At 40.6% G+C, this 14,048-nt stretch overlaps 1 protein-coding gene and 1 long non-coding RNA gene across 7 annotated transcripts in view; both read right to left on the bottom strand.

Moving 5' to 3' along the window:
• Positions 1 to 14,048, bottom strand: part of FGD4 (FYVE, RhoGEF and PH domain containing 4) — a 231,223-nt gene that overhangs the window by 164,646 nt on the left and 52,529 nt on the right. The window lies entirely within an intron of this gene.
• Positions 2,336 to 11,701, bottom strand: LOC132227439 (uncharacterized). Its single transcript, XR_009451182.1, has 3 exons — positions 10,364 to 11,701; positions 9,789 to 10,006; positions 2,336 to 8,866 (listed from the first exon to the last, which is right to left on the bottom strand). It is a non-coding gene; the product is annotated as an uncharacterized LOC132227439 (long non-coding RNA).

Below are 14,048 nucleotides of genomic sequence, written 5' to 3'. Positions count from 1 at the left end.
TTCCTGAAAAGAGGCAGAAGAATTTCTGTTTCTCCTCTTAACAAAAGCTTCAAACCATCTTCCCAAAGGTTCAACTTGATAGTGTTGAGGTTGCGATTGAAAGAGTTGAGAGTTGGCCTTGGCTGGGTGCTCAGTTGGTCAGAGTGTCATCCTAGAATGCCAAAGTTGCAGGTTCGATCCCAGGTCAGAGTACATCCAACAATGAACCAATGAATGCATAAATAAGTGGAACAACAGATTGATGTTTCTCCCTCTTTCTCTCTATAAAAAAAAATCAATTAAAGAAAGAAAGAGTTGCCGAAACCGGTTTGGCTCAGTGGATAGAGCGTCGGCCTGCGGACTGGAGGGTCCCGGGTTCGATTCCGGTCAGGGGCATGTACCTGGGTTGCGGGCACATCCCCAGTGGGAGATGTGCAGGAGGCAGCTGATTGATGTTTCTCTCTCATCGATGTTTCTAACTCTCTCTGTCTCTCTCCCTTCCTCTCTGTGAAAAATCAATAAAATATATTTAAAAAGAAAGAAAGAAAGGAAGAAAGAAAGAAAGAAAGAAAGAAAGAAAGAAAGAAAGAAAGAAAGAAAGAAAGAAAGAGTTGAGGGGCTTCAATGCATTGCATGGAATAAATTAGAGGTCAGCACGTGAGTGATGGTGGTGCCCTGGGTGTCCACATCACTAGGCAGCAGCAGCATGATAGTGCCAGGGCCAGCCCCAGGGGCACAGCAGTTCACATCCAGGCTGAGGGTACTCAGCGTCCCCCCAGGCTCTAGCATTACTGCCAACTGGCCCTTCTGTAGTGGTGGAAACACTCTATATTTGTGCTATATAATAAGATAGCCACACGACCGCTTGTGTGACCAAGGAACAAAAAATAATTTTATTTTACTTAAATTTAGAAACAACCTGTGGCTAGTGGACAGCATAGCCCTAAAGTCTGGGTATATATTTTATTTTTAAAACTTTTTATTTTAAAATAGAGCCACAGGCAGTTGCAAAAATAGTACAGAGAAGTCCAGTTTCACCTGTTTTTTTTTTTCATAGTATACTAGAGGCCCAATGCATGAAAATTCATGCACTGGAGAGGGGGGTGTGTCCCTCAGCCAAGCCTGCCCCTTCTCACAGTCCAGGAGCCCTCAGGGGTGGGAGGCAACCCGGCGATCAGGGGAAGGTGACTCCCGCATCACACCTATGCCACTGCCACTGCTGGCAGCGCAAGCCTCAGCCGGCCCTGGTTACCTGAGCCTCGGGCGGCCCTAGGTAGTTGGGCAGCTGAAATCTGAGGCTTGCCTGCACCTCGGGCCGGCCCCAGGCAGCTGGGCAGCCAACATCCGAGGCTTGCCTATGCCTTGGGCAGGCCCTGGGCAGCTGGGAGGCTGAGGGCGGGTCCGGCCGCACTGTATGCGTGCCGCACCCCCCCTCCCCCAGCTCCCCGGCTGGGCTGAAAGGACTGGGGGACTCCTGCAGGGCCGAGGGGACTGGGCACTGCCATCTTTGTGATGGAGTGATGGTCAATTTGCATATTCCCTTTTTATTATATAGGATAACTATAGTACGATATCAAAACCAGGAAATTGACATAGGTACAATGTATATTTAGGTTTATGTCATTTTTTCACTTGTATAGAGTTGTGTTGCCCTGGCCAGTTTTGCTCAGTGGATAGAGCATCAGCCCAGGGACTGAAGGGTCATGGGTTCAATTCCAGTCAAGGGCACATGCCTGGGTTGTGGGCTTGATCCCCAGTAGGGGGCGGGCAGGAGGCAACTGATCAATGATTCTCTCTCATCATTGATGTTTCTATCTCCCTCTCCCTTCCTCTCTGAAATCAACCAAAATATATTAGCGTTGTGTAACCACCACCTCAATCAAGATACTCAACAATCTCATCACCAAAAAGAACTTCCTTGTGCTATTCCTTTACAGTCATCCCCAGCACTCTTATCCCCACCATGCCCAGCCTCTGGCAGCCACTAATTTATTCTCTATTTCTATCATGTTGTCATCTACAGACACTGTGTAAGTGGAAGCACACAGTATGTGACTTTCTGAGGTTGGCCTTTTTTACCGGGCATAATGCCCTTGAGATCAATTAAACTTGGCATGCATCAATAACGTGGTTCCTTTTTATGGCTGTGTCAAATTCCATAGTGTGATTTACCACAGCTGGTTTTAGCCATTATGTTAATGAACATTAGGTTTTTTGAAGTTTTAGAATTTTATAAATGAAACTGCTATGATCATTCTCGCACAGATTTTAGTGCAGATTTCATTTCTCTGGGATAAAGGCTTAGACATGCGACTGATAGATTGTGTGATGAGTAGACATCCACCTGTGGTTTTGGTTTTTGTTTTTTATATATTTTTGTATTGATTTCAGAGAGGAAAGGAGAGGCACAGATAGAAACATCAATGATGAGAGAGAATCATTGATCGACTGCCTCCTGGACACCCTCTACTGGGGATTGAGCCGGTGACCCTGGCATATGCCCTGACTGGGAATTGAACCGTGAGCTCCTGGTTCATAGGTCAACTATGTATATATCTTCATTTACTTAGGTCTTTAATTACTTTCATCAGTACTTTGTAGTTTTCATGGGTATATCTATCAAAAGCAACCTAAATAATAAATTAGAAATCTCTTACAAATGCTACTGAAATAAAAAGTGATAGTCCAAACAAGTTTTGAAAGTAAAAATTATCTTAATTAACTAAAGTTAAAAATCAAAAGTAACATAAATCCAAATATGTCCATTTGGGGAAAATAAGCAGATTTTTCAGAAAGACAGGGTTTATATAATTTACAAATAAATGAAAGGGCACCACAGAGAATTTTGCAATTAAAACAGTAAACAGAGCAGATTGGAAGTAGAAGGGAGGATAGAATAAGTATCTTCCAATTATATGCAGCACTTTTTTCATTCCCTTTTTTGATTATTATGTTTATTCTATGTATCAAACCTGTTCATTACATGTGCAGTTATAGTGCAAGATTAGGGTTCTAAATTATATAACTGCAATTACATAACTTTATAAATGATATATTTAAATAGTGGTAAAAAATAATGCTTTATGAATTTTGCTGCTTAGCTATTTACAGAAGGAAGGTCAAGTAGAAAAATAATTCTGTTGAATAATAAATGTATTAATATTAACTATTTAGACAATTTACTGAAGCTATGGGGAAAGTGGGATATGAGAAAATCAAAGGGATTAAAATTATTTAGCCCAGAAATGGGAATTCTATGAAAATAGCTAGATGATAATCAGAAGGTTATATATCTATCCAAGGGAAATAAAGGACAATTTTTTAACATATCCAAGAATACATTTGTAACAATTGGAGCTCAAAATAATGATAATGCAGTAAGTTGGTTGTACAAACTTTGAAACAAGGAAGGTCCTATTGATGATGAGTGAAATACAGTTGTGAAGGCCTGAGACGACCAAAATAACTCGCAGAACCCCCTCCCCCGCCGCCCACCAACATTCTACAAGTGTGCAATCCAAGCCTTCAGAAAACATGTCCAGTTTTCAAATCTGACTGAGAAAGAATATGAAGACTGGACACTGAAGAGCAAATAATAGTGACCATTTTCTGTTTCCTAGATGCTTTACTGGCTCACACAATAATTGCTTGATGATGAGCACGCACTGAGGATATCCCTAAGCAAATGGAATTATAATTTGTGGAGAGACAACAGAAGATAATTTCTGAAAACTGAGAGTGTGGACATCATTTTCTGAACGATTGGTAACGATATCATGCCAAGGAAGTTTGACAGTGGATAGAGAGAATCAAGAAGAAGCTGGGAGGACTCCTCATACAAAATCAAACACGTGTATTTTAATCATTTCATCCCCACACCCATAATCTCACTGCTAAATATGTCTCACCACCAGACAGGGTAGGGTATGAGTAGAATAAAGAAGAAAAACCTAAGTAGAAGAACCAATGAGAGAGAGACAGAAAAGGAGGAAGTATGTTATTAGTAACACTTAACGACTATTCAGATGTGAGAGTAAAACTAAAAGCAAGTAAGCAAAACTAGTGTTGCCCCCAAAACATTTTTACAATCAAATTAAAGAAAAACATTCAAATTACCTCAATAGTGAATGACTTATCAGTGCCGCGTGATAATGTATACTCGTAACCAAACTCAAAAGCATGAAACCAAAGCTAAAAACAGGAACCAAAGTTAAAGGTCAAAGATTGAATATCTGTCAGATTCTATGAATCTTAAAGCTACAGGATGTATTTAAATGCCATTGAATCCCTATTGTAATACAGCATTAATTTGATTTTTTTTTTTAATAGAGCATAAAACTGGGTAGGGAAACATTTACTAATATAAGTGCTTAACAAATTCAGGAAGCCATTTACTAGCCTGTATGAACTAACCTAATAGACCATTCGGGTGAGTAAACAACAGTAGAAGCCAGCTCCTGCTGCCACCTGTTTTGTCCTCTCGTGCCAATGTAGAGACAGCTGCACACAGAAGCTCCAAATGACAGAAAACCTTGGGATTCTTTCATCCCATTATCGCCCACTGCCTTTACCACAATCATTTCTACAATGTATACAGAGCCCGCCTTTCGTTGTCCACAACTCTTAAACAGCATTTAGTCCGTATTTTAAGAAATGGAGCCTGTGGAAGGGGACTATTTCTCTGCATTCAGTAACACAGTATGAGGCAACCTTTACTAAAAATAAACAGTTCATTGTTGAGACCAAATAAGATACGTAATGCATTCAGATGTCCCCGTCACATAGAAATCTTGACACAACCAAAGTTGAAGAGTATGATTACGATGATGAGGAATTTAAAAAAGTAATTCTGTCGCCGGCGGCCCTCCTGGCCCAGTGGGTTGCGCGTCAGTCTCATAAAAATGTAATTCTACCAAAAAAAGAAAAAAAGAAAAAATGACTTCTGTCCACCAGTGAAATATAACATTTAAAATGTCCAGATATTGAGAGGTTCTGTCTATATAAATGTTTTCTTTTAAACCTCCTTCTAGAGTTTGACCTTTCTTCAAGTGATGAACAAATTACTTTTCATCAACTCCTAACTTTAGCCAAGAGTGCCTTTTCAGTATTTAAAACACACACACACAACAACACAAAGAAAAAAAACCTTAACAGATTACAGAGGGTGAATGACAGCCACAAATCCTGTCACTACTCCCAAGAGGCGAGGTCTACTTCTCCACCTCCTAGAATCTGTGCTGGGTCTATGATGGTTTGTCCAACAGCAAAGGGCAGAAATGACATTGCGCCAGTTCTAGGCTAACACTGTAAGGGGCCTGGCAACTTCTGCTTTCTCCACTTTGGAATCCAGATGCCATACTGTGAGAAGGTTCAAGCAGCCTACATGAAGGAGAATCAAGGTCCCAGCTGACGACTTCAGCTAAAATCCCAGCTGACATCGGCAAGCACCAACTTGCCAGCTGTCTAAGTGAGCTATCTTGGAAATAAATCCTACAGTCCTAATCGAGCTCTCCCAGCTGAAAACACGCAGGCCAGAGAGGAGCCATCCTTATCAAACCCTGGCCAAATCTCAAAATTGTGAGCAAGATAACTGTTTTCTTAAGCCAATAATTTGGGTTTGTTTTGTTATGCAGCAGTAGGTTACTGAAACAAAATTTGGTACCAGAATTGGGGTTCCACTGTCACAAAAACCTAAAATATGTACTGGCTTTGGATCCCAGAAGATGGAGGTGACTGTTAATAAAGATTTGAAAAAGTGAAGAAATGTTATTGCTGGCTGAAGAAAGGGAAGCTACATTATGTACAGCAGAATAATTAGCACACCCACTGCGTGCAGTAATGTGGAAGGTTGAAAGTTATCCAGTTCATGGATCTAAGGAGAATTCCAGGAAAAATGTTGAAAGTACCAACTGGCTTTTCTTAGCTGCCTGTGATAAAATACAGGAGTAGTGGGATGAACAAAAAAGAAACCGTTCGGTTCCCTTCCAAGCAGAATTTAGAGGAAATAAACATAAAGGAGTTGAACTTGATAGGTCCCCAAATAAAACGATTCCTCATTTCATTATCTTAGCAAATGACGCACAAAATAAGAAATAGCTCAGGGCAAAGATCAAATCCTGTGTCCTCAAGGATGTGGTTGCACAGCCCTTTGTTGAGCCTCATAAAGATTTTAAGTGGTTCCTCATAGACTCTCTCCATTTAGACCAGTGGTTCTAAAACTTCGTGTGTGTCAGACATAGCTCCGGGGTTTGCTGAAACCCAGATTGCTGGGCTGGATCCTCACAGTTTGATTCAGCAAATCTAAAGTGGGTCTGACCTCTGTAGTCAATTTCAATTCACAGGTGATGCTAATGCTGGTGGCACAGGCACCACACTTTGCAAATCAGAGGTAGACCAACAGGCTTGAAAGAATTTTAAGGGTGCATCTTAAGGACTATCTCTACCAGACACTAGAGCTTCTAAGAATCTTAAAGGTATTTTCACACAACATTGACTTAAAGGTAGTCCAAGGGAGAGAGAGAGTTCTGTCTCAAAGAGATTTGTGGAAATGGTTTTTCTCTAATGCTGTGAACCCCAAAGAGATACATGGGAAAACCCACAAAGACTTTGAGAAACATATCCATGGAAGCATTATCAGCCTGGACTGAAAAGACAGAAACAGTTCAAAATAAAAAATATCAGTGCCTTATGCAGATACAAAGAGGCTGCAAACACGAACCATTTCTTGTGGAAAAGTAAGAAGAGTCAGAAAATACAGCCCAGAGCCTAGAGGGTGGAAAGAAGAGCCATACAAACTGGCCCCTAAACAAGGAACCACAGACATATACCTGGCTGGGTTTTAGAGCTGCCTATGGGTGCCTCCCATGTCCCCCCTTCTGCCCTTTTAAAAAATTCACATACCATACAATTCACCCCAAGTTTGCAATTCAAAGATTTTTAGTAAATTCAGATACATACAATCAGTTACTTTTAGAACATTTTATCACCTCCAAAAGAAACCTGTACACTTTAGTTATTAAGCTCTCCCTCATACAACCCTCAGAAATCACTAATCTACTTTCTGTTTCTATTGATTTGTCTATTCTAGGTATAAATGGAATCATACAAGATGTGACCGTCTGTGGCTGGCTTCTTTCACTTATTGTGTTTTAAAGGTTCATCCATACTGTAATATGTATTAGTATTACAGTAAATTGTAATATGTAAATATGTAATACTGTAGTATTATAGTAATATGTAATATGTAAATTACATATTACATTGTATGGATATCCTAAATGTTATTTATCCGTTCTTCAGTTGATGGATATTTGAGTTGTTTCCACCTTGTGGCTCTTACAATGTCACCATGAACATTCATGTACAAGTTTTGTATGGATGCATGATTTCCTTTCTCTTGGGTTTATGCTTAGGTATGAAATTTCTGGGTACTATGACAACTCTCTTACAACTCTGATGTTTTAACATTTTGTGAAACTGCCAGACTGTTTCTAAAGTGACTGCATCTTTTTTTTAAATAAAAACGTTTTTATTGATTTTTAGAGAGAGGAAGGGAGAGGGAGAGAGAAACAGCAATGTGATCAAAGTGAGGGAGAAACATTGACCTGCTGCCCCCTGCATGTCCTCTATTGGGGATCGAGCCTACAGCCTGGGCATGCATCCTGACAGGAATTGAACAGGCAACCCCGTAGTGTAGTTTGTCCCTTTAGTTCCCAGTTTGTCACTTTAGTTCCCAGGTATTCAGTTGAGATTAGCTGTACCGAAAGAGCCTCATCAGCTCTTTGACTTGATTTAGACTAATCCTGAACTAAGCTGATGTAGTAATGCGATTGTGAAGGTCTTGTGTCGGGGTCAGCACAGTTTACATGTGTGAGGGGCCAGAGAGCACACACCCTGGTCAACCGTTATTTTGGTGACCACCTCCAACGAACTACACTTCTGAGTATTCATGTCTTTGCATAGTCCCTTCTCACACCGACTCTGGGTTGGGCCTATTACTGCTTAGACCATTAAAATATGGCAGAAATGATGCAGCGCCAACTCTGGTCGTAGCCCTTAATTGGTCGGGCAGCATCCACCTCTTCCCTTGTGGAATCCAGACACCACAAGGCAACCCAAGCAGCTGCTGGGTCCCGCTGAGCTCTTCTCCAAGCCTCAGAGGACAACAGCCATTCCAGCATCCAGCCAACATCACATGAAACAGAACTTCCTGGTCAACCCACCAAATCCCAAGGTTACAAATTGCTGGTTTAAGCTATTACACTTTGGAATGGTTTATTAAACTGCAAGAAATAGCCAGAACACAGGCCCCTTTTGGTATATTTTGAACTTCAATTCTCTCTGGTCATGATAAATTAGTTATTTATGAAGCAATATAATGTGAAATAAACATTTTTTTTTCCTGCCAAACATTTAATGCATTATACCTAGGACCAATTTAACAATCATTTAAGCAAATGAAATATACTTTCTAAATCTCAGGAGACTTCTCTTAGAGTCTATGCTAGAGACAGATCTTAGAGTAAAAAATAATGACAAAAGTTAAGAGTTTTTGCCTTGGCTGGTGTGGCTCAGCATCGTCCTGTACAGCAAAGGGTTGAGTGTTCAGTTCCGGTCCCATACCTATAGTTCAGGTTCAGACCCTGGTTGGTGCGTGTATAAGAGGCAACCAATAGATGTCTCTCCCTCTCTCTGTCTCTCTCTCTCCCTTCCTCTTTCTAAAAAAACAAAAACAAACAAAATTAAGAGTTTTCATTTTTCGTAGAAAGCAATGAGCAGCTCCACAGGGTATCGGGGGACTGGCCAAGGCTGGGCGACCTCAGCTGACTGGCATCTCTTGGTGTTCAGCAAGGACACGAGGGGTACAGACAAATCCAAGGAAAGGCCCCTGTAGATCAGGTAAATTCACAACAGGAATTTGAAAGTCAGGAGGGGATACACAGAAGCCATCTGTGGAAATAGCCATGGACTCCTCAAGGCACAGTTACAAGGGTTAAGATGACAATTCTTCCAAAGCCTGTTGTTATGGCAACCAGCAAAGATTTTTAACATCAGTAGCTTCAATAAAAATTTGTAAACTCTGCTTTCTCTTATGCTGATGAAGCTGCTGTCCTCCTGCTTAGCTGCTTTGGATCTAAAGGCCCTCACTTGCCTGACCCAGGCACCAGGTCTTGCAGTCCTTCCTATGGGCACCACGCTGGCATACGGGTAGCCTGGGGCTTCCTGCATCTCGAGAACAGGGGCGATAATAGTGAGCCTCTCAGAGGGTAGAACGATTCTTCTAATTTTCACCGAATAGTGCTTAAAAAGTTCCAGGCACATAGTAAACTCTCCATATTATATATCAACATGCTACATTTGTTAAATTATAAGTGTATCTGCCCTAAAAACAACTTTCAAGAAAAAAAAATTTTAATACAAGAGTATCAAATCACAAGTCTATTAACAGGGAACTGGCTCCAAGTGTCGTACACCTATACAGTGAAATAATATGCTGCCTTAAGAGAGATAATAAAAGAAAGGAAGAGCCATTCCAAAGATTTGATGTGGAGAATTCCTAATACTATATAAAAGAGAAACCAAGTTGAAGAAAACATAATTCCATTTTTGAAATAATTATATACTGTTTGTATATGTGTAGGGAAAAAATGAGGCTATACAGACATCACAATCTGGGTGGGAATTTCACTTTCTACATGATATACTGCTATAACATTTTTTAAATAGTAAGCACATATGAGTCTTAAAACCAGAAAAACATTAATGTAAAGGCACATAAAAATCCTTCTTAAAACACAGCATGCTTTTACCTGAATTTGTTCATACAGTTTTCATTGTTCATTCCTGTTTAGCACGCAAGCAGCTCAAGTCTGTTTTTAGAACCGTGTCAGAAGCTGCTATATGAGCTGTTTCCTGTATCAGGCAGCTATTTTTAATTAATGAACATTTTGTTGTAAGAGTTCACTGGAAAATAAAAACACCCTCATTTCTGCAAGTTGAACTGAAGAAAGGCTTACTCTGTAAAACACTATGAAAGATTTAAGTTATTAAAAATGCTCTATGTATTATTTAGTGAAATATAATATTTAGTGTTAAGCCCTTTATTTCTAATGTGCTATTGATATAAATTAATCTCATTAAAAATCCCTCAAGGAGCAGATCTACATGCTATTTGCTTAATGTCACCTAAAAAATAACACAACATTCTTCACATAGTAAGCACTTAAATGTGAGCTGCCAGAAAATCAGAGCTAAGAAAGAGAAAGAATACAGAACTAATACGATTTCTTTTAAACTAAATATTTACTAAGCAATTAGATGCAAAAATACTGTCCTACACTGACTTGTAGCTGCTCTAGCTGAAAGTATAATTAGCAATACTCACCCCCTCTACTTTATTATATTGTCCCAAAGTTGATAGGAGATAATATGGCTCAAAAGATAGCTGCTATGTAAACAAATTACATTTTTCATCCGTCCAATTATTCAACCCATGGGTTGCCCAACACCACAAGGAGTCCTCTAAAGAGCCACCAGCAGTGAGAGTCGGTGAGAACTCAATGGCTGCACAGCAGAACCTGAGTTCCAAAGGTCCCACACCAAGACATTCTCCCACAGAACGGCGATGGGACTTTCATGGAGATCTAAGAGAAGGTTCTAAGAAGGTCCCCGCTGCACCGTGTATGGCAGTCGAAAAAAAAAAGGGGGTTTATTGTTCTCTTGCCAAACTATAATCCTCATGACAGGTGGCAAGCCATCCAACTAAACTCTACCCCACACCCTCTTCACTCACCACTTCCCTAAATTCCTTGCATTTGTAAACTGCTTCACTATTTTTAAAGTGTTTCCTTATCCATTAATTCAATTCAGACAGGTTATAAAAATTCTACCTAACACATTTAACTAAAAAATGTTGGCATTTAAGAGAAATTCTGAGGTTGGGGTGGGGTCAACACATGGCCCCCATAAGCATATCCCATCGAGGGACTGTGATGGCTAATTCTATGCATCAACTGCAGGGACTTTCTGGATGAGATTAAGATTTAAACTGGTGAACTCTGAGTAAGCAGATGCTCTCCTTACTGTGGACAGGTCTCATTCAATCAGTTGAGACCGAATAAACCAAAAAGCCCAGCCTGCCTGAACAAGAGAAAATTCTCAAGCAGACTACCTTTGGACTTCAGTCTGGACCACTGGCTCTCCCGGGTCTGGAACCCGCTGGCCCACAGTGCAGATCTGGGCTTGCCAAGCCCCATAAACACATTCTCCAATTCCTCATAAAATACTTGCGTGTGTACATGTGTGCGCACATGCACATGGACACACACACTCACAAATCCTATTGGTTCTATTCTCTGGAGAATCCTAATACAGGTAGTCCCCTTGGGAAGTCATAGCCTGGCTACCAACAGTTTAACATGCACACAGGAAAAGTTATTCGACAAGGGACAAATGGCCTCCTGTGACCAGGGCATGCCTAACCTTCCTTCCTACCATGGTGCTCTCCAGCAAACCACATTGTGTGGGGCTGCATGAGTATGCCAGGAGTGGACATGGCTAGGCACACCTTACTATCCCTTACTTATTAGATTCCAAAGAAGAGAAATGACCCAGCCAGTGTAGCTCATGATTGAGCATCAACCCATGCACCAAGAGGTCAGGGCACATGCCCAGGTTGCAGGCTTGGTCCCAGTGTGGGGCATGCAGGAGGCAGCTGATCAATGATTTTCTCTCACCATTGATGTTTCTTTCTCTCTCTCTTTCCCTCTCCCTCTACCTCTTTCTCCCTTCCTCTCTGAAATCAGTAAAAAAAAAATAAAAAAAAATACCATAGGATCTCAAGTCAGATCATACTTGTTCCACCACTTATCAAAATATGACCCTCAATATTAAGCTAAACTATCAGTGGCTTGGTTTTCACATTTGTAAAAAATTGGAATAATAATGGTATCTATGTTCACTGGGATTCTGAGATAAAAATCCCACATGAGCTAAAATGTGTAAAACATTTTGAACACTGCATGGGACATAGGAAGCTCTCAACAAACTACCCATTCTTATTTAATCAGCCTTTCGATGTTTATATAATGTAAATGCCCTACTCACCCTTGTCCTTTTTCTTTCATCTTCTGAAGAATCAAGAATTTCAGCTGGATGAGGCCAAACACATTTAGAAACTATATCTAGTCCAGTGTTTATTTACACAGCACGCTTCATTGGGTCACATGCAAATTAAGTGCTTACCAAAGCTTTAATAAAAACAGAGGACATAAAGAAACGTCATGACTTAAAAAATATTTCTACCGCCAAAACCGGTTTGGCTCAGTGGACAGAGCGTCGGCCTGCGGACTGAAAGGTCCCAGGTTCGATTCCGGTCAAGGGCATCTACCTGGGTTGCGGGCACATTCCCAGTGGGAGATGTGCAGGAGGCAGCTGATCGATGTTTCTCTCTCATTGATGTTTCTAACTCTCTATCTCTCTCCCTTCCTCTCTGTGAAAAATCAATAAAATATATTTAAAAAAAAATATTTCTACCTGTTGAGTTGACTACTTACTGGCTTTGTGAAATACCCAGTAAGTGCAGAACTTAACTTAATTTTTCCCTTATGGGGTCCCTTTATAGAACACTGACAAAACCGTCTTGGTGTGGCTGCATTCTAAGCCCAAGAAGCAAATGCAATGTGTGGTTCTCTCCCTTTGCCATTTGTGACATGTGGCCTTGACTTAAAACATTCAGTTACTCTGCCCACACGAAGTTAATGCTTCTGCATAGCAGTGGGCAGGCTGAAGACCTGAGTTCTCCTTTAAACTCTCACACAGCCTTTTGACCTCAGTGTTGCCGACAATGACACCACCTGCCCCCTTACTTCACAGGTTTCTTCAGAACAAAAACAGCAAAGACGGTGGGCATTTAGCACAGGCTTCCAGGTTTGCTGCACAGAGGAAAAGAAAAACATATTTGTGGGGACTGTATCAATGTTCCTTCACTGAGGACTTCATAAATATTTGAAGGACAACATCAAGATGAAAGAGTTACTTGCCTTTAAACAATGATGCATTTCTTGTGCTATACTCTTCAAACTAATTTCTCTCCCAAAGAATTCCTACTTAGTATTAATCCACAACAAAGGTACTCTTGACACTGACACTTTTAATTACATATTACAAAGGATTTTGGAAATTGTTTTTAGTAGTAAGGCAGAACTGTGTTGAAGCTTTATTCTCATCTACTAGCTACATAGTAGGATAGCAAGGCTCTTGAATCCTTGGGTTTCGTTTGCTTGTTTGTTTTTTGGTGGTAGTGGGTGTTTCGAATAAAGACAACAATTTCATCTTTTCTCTGAGGCCCAAATAAGATCACACACACCGTTATGCACAAGAAGGCACCCATCAGTATTGCTGCCCTACTCCATCAGCAGCTAGGGCAGCAGGTGTTTCCTTCAACAGTTCACACCTGAATTACTAAGGTTGTCTCAAGTGGATTTGTTAGGCGATGTGACTTAACACAAGCCCACTGATCCAAGAACTGCAAGAAATAAGGTTAGAATTCACCCACAAAAGACATACAGGGTGAGTAAAAGTTTTAGCAGAAATGTCAGCTGTGAGTCACAGTACTTACGTTGCATTTTCTTTCTGTTCTCACTTCCTTGCTTTAATCATCGTGATGACACAAGTAAGTGTGGGGTGAGCTGACAAAAGTGTCAGTGCCCCCAAATACTATTTGAAGCACCAAGGCCTAGGACCCAATGCTACATCTCTCAAGAGCTATATAACCTTCTTATTTTAAATGCGGCCCTGGATATTGCCAACCGAGAAAGTCTTCAGTTAAGAGAGAAAATAAAGCTTAAAAGAATGCTTTCTTATTTATTTCTCTAAGGAAGAAGATTTTTTCAAACTATGATCCTATCCATTTAGTGGGTCCAATAGTAAATAGCCACGTGTATAAGCACACGGGAGAAGATCTATTTCAGACACAAACACACACACACACACACACACACACACACACGCATGCATGTGTACCCGCCATACTGTACTGGGTTATAGTTAAAATGTTTGAAAGTCACTAT

This window comes from Myotis daubentonii, chromosome 2 (assembly GCF_963259705.1).
Source record: "Myotis daubentonii chromosome 2, mMyoDau2.1, whole genome shotgun sequence".
NCBI lineage: Eukaryota > Metazoa > Chordata > Mammalia > Chiroptera > Vespertilionidae > Myotis > Myotis daubentonii.
The sequence above is the reverse complement of the archived record's forward strand: the minus strand, read 5'-3'. Positions and strand labels throughout refer to the sequence as shown.